Below are 10,000 nucleotides of genomic sequence, written 5' to 3' on the forward strand. Positions count from 1 at the left end.
ACCTCTAATACAGATACCGAATTTTTCCAAACCACAATTGACAGACGTGACAGAAAAGCCACATCAAGTGGCATTAAGAGATGAACTTGATAAAATAACGCCTTTCGGAGCAGCATCAACAGCGGCGTTAATTGGGAGACAGTACTTAGGTCGTCACAGGCAGGTGGGCAGGTAAGCAGGTGTGTAGGCAAGTCAGGAAAGTAAACAGATAGACAGGTAGGAAAGCGGGCGAGAATTTAGGCAGGTAGGTAAGAAAGTAGAGATATGCAAGTGAAAAAAAAAAATAGGTAGATAGAGAGGTAGGTAGGTGAACAGGTAGGCAAGCGGCTGAGCAGCTAAGCAGGTAAGGAAGTAGACTGGCTGTCAGGCGGTAAGTGGGTAGATAAGCAGGAAAGTAAGCAGGTAAGGAAAATGAGCAGGTAGGCTCGTAAGTGGACAGCTAGAGAAAGCAAGCAGATAGCCAGATGAGTAAGCAAGTGGGAAGATAGAAGCAAGCAGGTAAGAAAATGCTCAAGTAGCCGCAGGAAAGCAAGCAAATAGGAAGATGAGGGCAAGCAGATGAGGAAGGAAGACCAAGCAGGTAAGATACTCAAGTAGGAACAGCGCAGACCCATCGGAGCATAACTTGAACCAATGTACTAGCGCCGGGAGTCAATAAATCCCAATCTGTGGCGTGAAATCAAAACAAAACGAAGCACTGCCGTAAATAATCGCCCAGGTGAATAAATGTGGACGCATAAACAACATTAAATACGACACCGAAGCGCCAATCTTTTTTTTCAATAATGTTGTACGGGATGGGCGATTATTTTCAGAGGATAATCTTTTAATACGCACTACAAGGCAAGCAATCAGGGCAGCCCACGTGTATACCGAGGAGATAGGATAGGGGGGGAAATCTGTAGACTTTGTAATAAAAAAATATGTTACGGAAGTAGATATTATTTCATTAGAAAGTATAAGTTAGTGTCACCGGAAGTTATGTGAGAGGAGGAGGGAGAGGAGGAGAAAGAGGAGGAGGAGGAGGAACACATACGATTTCATGGATAGCCAAAGAAAAACAGACCTTAAGGATTTTCACGGTTATTTAGGAACTACTTCTAATAAACTGCTGGGCAAGGAGATAGGATAATATAACAGAAAACGTAGGAAGTGGAGAGGGAAAAGAAGGAGAAAGAGAAGGAAGGTGAGGAGGAGGGGCCACTTAGCGAGGCTGCCGGAGTGTTGCAGCGCCGCCACCTCAGCGCCTCTCCGCGGGCTGTTTTGCCACAATTAACCAGCCAGTTCCTTACGCCGCCCCGTAAACCTGCTCGCCTTGTCGTAAAACTACTCACGAGATAAAATCCTTTTCTTCTCCTTCCCTACGCGGCCAGTAGTATAAGTCACCACAAAATTTTATCATCTCCTCATACAACCTCACCAATCACCTTCCTTCCTTTTCTCCTCCTCCTCTTCCTCGTCCTCTATTTACATCGTGTGTGTGTGTGTGTGTGTGTGTGTGTGTGTGTGTGTGTGTGTGTGTGTGTGTGTGTGTGTGTGTGTGTGTGTGAGATTACAGGCCCTTTCTCTGAGCACATGTAAATTTATTCATCGAGCGATCACTCCATCAGTCAGCCCGGGTAACACAGTGCTAAGTGTCCGGCGGAAATTCGTCTGACAAGCCTCGGGTAATATATCTATTGGCATTTACCTTCCTAATTTTGTTGTAAGCTTTATCCGGCCGCTCCCTCCCCGCCTCCCTGTGCACGTCCGCCTCAACACGGGAGCCGCCTTGGGGATTGGCTCTCTACACTTGATAGAAAGAAGGAAAAAGAAACTTGTCTTACAGGAATAAAGATTTAATTCCGCTTAACTGCTTCTACCTGACCCTGCACGCCCTCTGACCAGGAAGAGGGACCGTCTCCTCCTCCTCATCACCCCCCTCATCCGCCTCCTCCTTCTCCTCCATCACCACCACCACCTAACAATATTAAAATCTCTACCACCGCTGCTGTTTTAGCTACCAACACTCCACTGCTGCATCTACAACCACTTGTCGCTATCATCAGCGGTACTTATCATTCCTGGCAACACTATCAACACCATCACCGCCATTATGCCATTTGTCATCATTGCATAATATAATAGCTACCGCAGCAGATGATGAAAAAGCCACTCCCTAAAATAAGGACGGATTAACTTGATTTATAAGTCCTTCACTACCCTGTCTGCCTCCCTTCATCACCACCACCACCACCATCACACGTACATTCCATGACACACCCCTCAAAGCTACCCATAACCCGCCATTCCCTATAGACATACATTCTCACCAACACACGTCCCATCTCTCCCTCTCCCGTCATCACCACCATCATCACCCACTCCATCCCCGTCACCGTATGTCCCTTTTCCTCCACTCCCTTCACCACGAACCATCACCACTACCCACCCTTCCCCTATCTGGTCGCCAAGCCTCGCCTCGCCTCCCTGCCCTTCCCCTCACCTCCAACCTTTCCCTTCCTGCCCATCCATCATACCCTCTACTCGGCCATTAATGCACTGGGCGTGAGAACTACAAACAGCTCGAGAACCCGTCTTGCTGACCTTTTTAAGAGTCGCAGGTGTGTGCTACGTATAATGCATTCGATAAGCAAGTCCTTTCTTCCTTTTAATTTGTTTCATTCCTTCGTCTCCTCGTTAAGTATTTCATGACACGAGTCCATTGTGCTGTTAATGTGTTTTCTTTAAGTAGCTCTCTTTCGTAGTTATTGCAGTAGTATTAACTTTCCAATCCACGGACGTTCATTTCTCCTCTTCTTCCTCTTCCTACTCCACCTCTTCCTCCTCCTCCTCCTCCTGACTCTCATCCTCTCAATCATTGTAACTACGTTTATTTGTTGTCTAGTTTCTGGTAGAAAGTAACTTAAAATGAGTTTATATGTCAAATTTTAAGTGTTAGTCGTGGTCACTGTATCTTTCATCAAGAAAGTAACTTTACAAGTCGGTACGAGACAAACCTAACGAAAAAAAACCTGCTAAATGTGACCTGAGAAAAGAAAAATGTCGTACTTGCCGTCCTGAAAGGGTCCAAATGAACGCAATAAGTGAATCTTCCCCACGATTTCATTTTTACACTCTCCTCCATGTTAATAGAAAAAGCTCCTTTCATCCAGCCCTAACCATCACCTCAAGCAACACCTCCATATTAGCAATCAGCGAGCGCACGCCGACAGACTCGTGCAGTGGCAGCGTCTCCTCCCTACACGACCTGAAATAACAGTAATACGCGGCACCCGTGAAGAATGCGGGTCCTGCAGCAAGACACGCAGCAGCAGTAAGCACTCACCGGCCAGGCTGAGGTGAGGCGGGTGTTGCCGGCGTGCAAGTGACTAGAATGGTGATGGACGTGATGGTGAGCGCGAGGCCTGAGATGTGTGTTCTTCATGTACTACTCCCGCCGCTCCCCGCCCCAACAGCAGGCCCCGCCGAGGACAGGTGTTCTCTGTATATGAAGATTCCACTGAAACCAATTGCTAAACACTAAATTCCTCGAGCCGTGTCATTAAGAGATTGCCGAATGATGCTTCCTTATTTTTCTTCACTAAAAACACTGCTCTTAGCATACATAAAACTAAAATTTTATACCCGGTAATGCCAAGAGGTCCGAGGCAAGCATTCTGAAAGAGTTCCTAATCACAGGTATTACACACTCGGGCTTGCCGCCACGCAGACCAGCTTTCCGGGTTGGCTCGCACGACAACCCAATAACTGAATGCTGCTGCTGCTACTTCTGCTGCTGTTGCAACTGGTGACACCCAAAGTTGCCCTGTCACAGTCTGTTGGCCCTCCGTGACCTTCCCCGGCCGGGTGGTTATATTCATGTGTGCCTTGCTCCTTCCTACAGCGAGACCAAGCATGCACCGCTCTCTCCGCTGCCTCTTGTCCAAGCACCAGATCTCAAGATGCTGCTATCATAAAAATGCCACGCGGTCAACCTCCTGAATTAAAACAACGGCAACAACAACAACAACAGCAACAACAACAACAACACAACCAAAACGTCTTATGAAAACGTCACATTTTTTGAGACTGTTGTAATTGAATGTTAAACAGAAAATTATTTAAATTTCTGAAAACATTCACTGCCGTTAGTAAGTGAAGCCAGAAAAAGAGAAACATGAAATTATGCTGAGAGGAGTAGGGAAGCTTGCATGGCCGAGGATTAACACATTCGCTAGACGAGGGCGCTGCAGTGCACATGCCGAGAAATTCAAGCACGCTGTCAGAAAATGTAGATCAGTCTATTAGCAAGCGGAAATACCTTGTTTCCGCCCCGTGAAGAAAAAGGCAAGACTTTCAAAATATATCTCCAGGGCCTTTGCTTTTTTTTCCAAGTCACCGCAACACATCACATGAGCCATTATAAATTTGCTTTACAATATAATTATCGCTGATATATTTTTTTATTCGACTTTCATCCCTCGCTTGCTCGTTCCCTGTAATCATTAGTTAATGAGATGCCTCGTCACTGCATGACTGTCTTGGCAATCCCGAGACACGCGAGAGGCGACTGTGTCTTCACAAGCTGTAAGCAATTCCCCAGAGGCAGCATGTAGTACAACGGGCCAGGATGGAGATGAGACCATTTTTTGCTCACACAGTTTTCACGCAGATTTCTGCTAAAATGAACTTCATTATTCATGTGAGTCCCATTCTTCTGGTGTGTCTCCTCTGGCCACCATCTGACTGCCCACACAACGGAATGCGGCTCTTCCCTCTTTGACATCCCTCGATGACTTCTTGTGTGTGGAGGCATGTCTTCTGCACCCATCCACCCACCCTCATGCCGCTCCAGGCCTGACGCCCGCACATCGCCCTCACCCCGACCCTTCACCTTGTCCCTTATGTTGAAAAGAAAAAAAAAAGAAGTAGTCACAAGATGTGTTAGCTGGGCCGTAGAGAATGCTCACATCTTGACCACCCCTGTTCTTGTTCTTGTCTCCGCGACTTCCAGTGATGCATTTACCTCAAGTATACAACATCCATATTCCTTCACTGACACCGTCTCAACAGCAATCCTTAAGCTGATCTAATTAATTTGCCTCTCCTCTTCTCATCTCAGCAATGCTCCAGTACTCAGCTTCCCGCATTCGTCTCCCCCAGTATCCCTCACCCTGCGCACTCACTCCCTGCTCTCCTGTCACCCTCACGTAGACGCTGGCTGTGTCGCAACATCGGCCTGCCTCCCTCACAAACATGGACAATTCGTGTCAAGGTGTTTGCTAATTAAGAGAGCATGATGTAAATATAGATAAAGCATTAGGGGGATATATCAAGAGGACGCCACACAATCGTCTGTTTGCGTAACGCATAATAATGCACGACGTCATGCTTCATGCATTATCAGATCTTCATATATTCTTTTTTCATGAGATATCCAAATCGGTAGGTTTTGTCTCAGCGTGCCATCAGTGTGGGCAGGAAGGGTCTGCGTGTTCGCCTCGCAGGAACATCTCGCACAGGCATTGTCGGCGTAACTCACCTCCATATATGACGACGGTGTCACCTGCTCGGGGCCTTGTGTTGGACCTGGCCTCCCCCCCGAGCGGCGGTGACCCCATGCTATACAAGAGACATTAAGGGACATCAACGACTCGCGGCGGACAGGTAACAAGAGGCGGACATTAGCGCGGCAGTCAGGCACGCGAGGCACTGCACGGGGTTCTGCGAGGCGTGTATGCGACAGGATTTATACATGCATTCACTTTGCGTCCCTCGCAAAATCATGCATATCAATACAAAATTTTCTGCGAGACCGAAAATACTTGTAACATGTGAAATACATCAGCACCACTACAGAGTGCAGGAAGCAGACACATGAGCACAGTGAGGAACGGTCAGGTACGGCAGAGACTAGATGCTCGATTCCCGCCCCTGAGATGTCGTTTCGCTATTTACGTGGCTCACATGCACCAAAGACTCTATTGCAGTTAAATCTCACATCAAAGGAATCATAATGAGCGACAAAACACTCCTATACGATTATAAACTTCGTAATCACATGACACACCACGCGCACCACCACCCGCTGCACTAACGCCATAAAAAGGCGGCCATGTGACCCATACAGAATTAGACGCTCAAACTTCGTAGCATCTTCTCACAGACGGTGCGGCTTGATCGTGACTCTCGTAATTACTTAGGCATTATTTCATCATGGAAATTACACCCACCTTGAGTAGCGTAGCGGTGCTCAGCGGGGGAGCTTCCCGACCACTGGCCCTCGGCATCCATCACGGCCTAGCACCCACGGAGGCCTAAAATGAGAGGAAACCGTGTGAATTTTCCGCATATAGTTCTGGACACAGAATACCACATAAACATTTGGAGTTTTTTTTTCATGTGCAGCTTATATATAGAATGCCAGATAATAATTCTCATGTTTCCACATAACGCATAGATAAAAATGCTTAAATAAATGTACCAGATGATAATTTGCAAAACGTTTTCTACATACAGTTAAAAAAGCAACTACTTTCCAACATGAAATACTGAACCATCGAATCCACAAGTAAATTATAGGTGTCTAGTTTAGTCTTAGTAAAATAAAAATAGCTGAAATGGAATGAAAAAAAAAGAGTAATGTGTAATGGCAACAACACATGATGAATACTATTATGTACGTACATAAACACACACACTGAATATAAACAGCAACACATGACAGGCAAAGGAGCGGTCTTGAGGTCAGTGAGAGAGGGCAGCCCACAATGCATGACCTCCAAGACTATACAGTGATACACACTCTCTCTCTCTCTCTCTCTCTCTCCCTCTCTCTCTCTCTCTCTCTCTCTCTCTCTCTCTCTCTCTCTCTGTGTGTGTGTGTGTGTGTGTATGTGTGTGTGTGTGTGTGTGTGTGTGTGTGTGTGTGTGTGTGTGTGTGTGTGCGTGTATGTGTGTGTGTGTTCATAATAATAATAATAATAATAATAATAATAATAATAAACGGTTTATTCTTTAGGCAGCTAACAAGCTGAAAATGTACAGAGGGGGTGGGGAAATACTTAACATTTATCCTAAAGCTAAGTCTAATCTGGAAGGGTGTGTGTGTGTGTGTGTGTGTGTGTGTGTGTGTGTGTGTGTGTGTGTGTGTGTGTGTGTGTGTGTGTGTGTGTGTGTGTGTCTGCAAATAGATAAATAATAATCAATGAAGAGTGAATAAGATAAATCAATAACAATGATATTTATAAATGAATATATGATCATCGTTAGAAGCGTGACAAGAAAAACAAATATACTGTCCATGCTGCTTAAAAAAAAATAACACTGACAACCACAATAATAATAATAATACAACAATAATAATGATAATAATAATAAATTTAATCTTTACATGAATCATGTGTTACTACTACTACTACTACTACTACTACTACTACTACTACTACTACTACTACCACCACTAGCACCAGCACCACCATCACCATCCCCATAGAACCATAACCGTTCAGAGCAGCGTTGGTGGCAGTGGTGGTGGTGGTGATGACGTGTTGGTAGTGATGGTGCTGGTGACGTGGTTACGAGATCCTGGTTACGAGATCCTGCCGGCTTAAATGAGGTGCCCTAGGAGTAATGGTGGCCGCCGGGGTTGTGAGGTCACGGGTCAAGGGTTTGGTGTGACCTGCGTGGCCTGGGGACGGTATCAGGCAGGGAATTATGATGCGCAGGGGATCACCGCGCACTTGGGGGTCCTGGGTGGCGGGGCAAGGGTCGCAGTGGTCAGGGGGTCGTGGTAACCAGAGAGAAAGTCGAGGGACAAGACATGTGCGGCACAAACACGGCCAGGGTGACGTGTGTGTGTGTGTGTGTCTGTGTGTGTGTGTTCTCATAGCCCACAGTCTCCTTCGTAACACCCACGACCTCTCGACTCACCCCCAGTTCATGTCAGCATTCATAACGTCATGTTCAGCGCCCACTGACTCAGCAACCATTTCATCTCAGCATTCATGACGTCATATTCAACACTCACAAGCCCCACTCAGTACCCAGTCTCTCCTAAGCACTAATGATTTAAGTATACACTACCACTCAGCACCTACGACCTCCAAATCAGCACTCACTCAACATTCGCCCTTCGACCTACGCTAAGCTAACCAAACCTAACACAGCCCAGTACCCAGTCCCTCCCAGCATCAATGATATAAGTATATAATCCCACTTCGCACGACTTTCCACTCAGCACTTACGATCTCCCAATCAACACAAACTAAGCATTCGCCCTTCGACCTACGCTAACCTATTTTAACCTAATCTAACCTGACCTGAAGGCCTTCTAATCAGTATTCATTCTTGTCCACGGAGCATTTCAGACGCAGAGTAGACGTGACCTAGCAACGTAGCTCCGAGGCTCAACACCAGAAGTGAAAGGAAACCGCTGATGGCGAGGAAAAAAAGACTACTTAAACACTCCCTAAGGTCACTGCTTAGACTCGAGAAATAAAGCTGAAAAAAAGCGGTAATGGCTTCCTGTTGGTCTTATCTACTGTTATTTGTGGACTGTAGGTTGACATTAATTCGTATTTGTAAAGTGAACGGAAAATGCAGCAAAATATGCGGAGGTAGAGCAGACTGAGGTAATACGTGTGTGTGTGTGTGTGTGTGTGTGTGTGTGTGTGTGTGTGTGTGTGTGTGTGTGTGTGTGTAAATATGTGTGTGTGAATAATTTATCAGCCACAAGCGCGCGTGCGCGCACACACACACACACACACACACACACACACACACACACACACACACACACACACACACTGGCAGCTGACTTAACACACTCTCATGAACACACCTGAAGCCCGTCACAGAGCTGCTGCAATGTTTCCTGTCCATGAAAATAAATGGGAGAAGGAGATGGCGATTATGAGCCGATGCGCGGGGCGGCGAGGTGTGCATGGGAATGGGTCGTGAGGCAGCGGCCCACCACCCCCAGATAACCAAGTCCGGCGCAGTGCATACAGAGTCACTAGCCGCTTTCACTCCTCACCGGAAACCCGCAGCAGGCGTGACGGGACTCGCCGATGAGTTTAGCCAAGAGCAGAAATGACAGTGGTGGTGGTAGTGGTGGTGATGGTGGTGGAGGCGGCTCCGGCTGGACACATTAAACACGTCTCGAGAACGAAGACGAGGAACATTTCAACGAGACACGAGGGAATGTTCCACGTACTTTTCACCTGTTTGGTTTAGTGAAGGACGATTCAACGATTTTTTTTTTTTCAGATGAGAGTAAGTAATTCTTTAACTCTTTTTTAGTAAATATCAAAGTACGAACCATTTTTTCTCAGTTTACATTTCAGCGGCAATGCGATACCTTGTTACGCGTGTCTGGAATACCATTTGGCTTTTTTTTTTTTCATTTGCAGGGAGAGTACGAGGAAATATGTCCAGCCTTGCCGGGACGAGTGTGAGGGGAAGGGAGTGGCACGTCCGAGCTTGGCCCTGTGTTCTGGGAATCAAGACCATCATCATTCTGCCTTTCTGTTTTCACTCCCCGCCCACTCCTCTGGCTCTTCCCTTCAGTCATTACGCCTTTTGTTTCCAATCTTACATCTACACTTTCCAGGTGTTTTCTTGTCCTTCTCTTCTTGCTCCTCCTTCCTCGCGGATGCAGTGCTTCCACCACAATTTCCTATCATGGCCGCGGCACACAACAACATCCAAGATAACATCACATATATTGAAAATAATTACAATTGCCGCTACATATTTACATACTGGTCGTTATCAGTGTATATGACACAAACAGAAGCAAAGTGCATATTGCACAAAATTACACAGGTAACTATCAGATCAATAAATTCGTGGTTTAATTGAAGAAAACCATCAACGCTGTAGCATTACCAGTTTCTCGCTCTCAGGATTTCCATCTGCTGTTGTTGTTGTGCTGCTGTTAACGACGACTTCTGCTGCTTCTGTTACAGTTGACTCGAATCTAACTAAACCCTGCGAGTGGTCTGCATTAAATAAA

The 10,000-nt window shown here is 46.3% G+C and overlaps 1 long non-coding RNA gene across 1 annotated transcript in view; it reads right to left on the reverse strand.

The window, feature by feature from the left end:
• Window positions 1-10,000, reverse strand: part of LOC135101105 (uncharacterized) — a 102,824-nt gene that overhangs the window by 24,847 nt on the left and 67,977 nt on the right. The window contains exon 2 of the long non-coding RNA XR_010269026.1: window positions 6,216-6,299. This is a non-coding gene — a long non-coding RNA (uncharacterized LOC135101105). The remainder of the gene's footprint in view (window positions 1-6,215; window positions 6,300-10,000) is intronic.

The sequence above is a fragment of the Scylla paramamosain genome, chromosome 6 (assembly GCF_035594125.1).
Source record: "Scylla paramamosain isolate STU-SP2022 chromosome 6, ASM3559412v1, whole genome shotgun sequence".
Lineage (NCBI taxonomy): Eukaryota > Metazoa > Arthropoda > Malacostraca > Decapoda > Portunidae > Scylla > Scylla paramamosain.